Here is a 779-nt window from a genome sequence, read left to right as displayed (position 1 = left end):
GGCCCCTCTTAGCAACGGAGCCGCTTCCACTTCGGTCCAAGGCCTGGCCCCACCCTCTGGACGCCCAACTCTGACCTTAACCTAGAGACTCCCCCACAGTCTCACCTCGACTTGAGTAACAGTTCTGCGGGAGTGGGAGGAGGCAGCAAGCTGGTGTCCTCTGTGGCCTCTTCACCATCCTCCTAAAAGCTAGCCCAGCCCACAGGGCATGCAGGTTGGGGAAGCAGGCAAAGAGGGGATCAGGATGACCACCCAGGATAAGTCAGGCCAGGAGTCCTACCAAAGATCTCCCTCCTCTCACCTCAGTACCAGCCTCCTCGCCATCCTGTGTCTCCACCTGTATCTCAGCTAGCTCAGGCCACAGAGGCTCATTTTCTTCCCAGGATTCTAGAAGGGCTTCCAGGACTTTTCTCCAAACCCCACTCCAACTGAACCACTCTGCCAAGAGACCTTGGGCCTGGGGACTCATTCAGCATCAGATGGAAGGAAGGCCCAGCTGAAAGCCTCAATCACATCCTACCTCCTCTTGCCTCAGGCTTTCCCTCCTTTGAATGGGAGCATGAACTCCTGTCCTGGTACTCCCAGTGCCCCACCAGGCCCACAGTTCAATCCCCTACCTGTTTGCCTGAGATTTACTCTTCTCCTCCACCTTGTCCCACCTGTTCTGGCATTCTCATGTGCCTGCAATGTCTTTGGTAATAAAGGGTACTGTCAAGGCTCTGCCCATCTCTCTGGGGTCCTCATTGCCTGAAGAGAAGGAGGGGATCCAAGAAGCTCTA

Source organism: Elephantulus edwardii, unplaced genomic scaffold, assembly GCF_000299155.1.
Source record: "Elephantulus edwardii isolate Elephantulus edwardi_28Jun2011 unplaced genomic scaffold, EleEdw1.0 scaffold00116, whole genome shotgun sequence".
In the NCBI taxonomy this organism is placed as follows: Eukaryota; Metazoa; Chordata; class Mammalia; order Macroscelidea; family Macroscelididae; genus Elephantulus; species Elephantulus edwardii.
Note: the sequence above shows the minus strand (reverse complement) of the source record.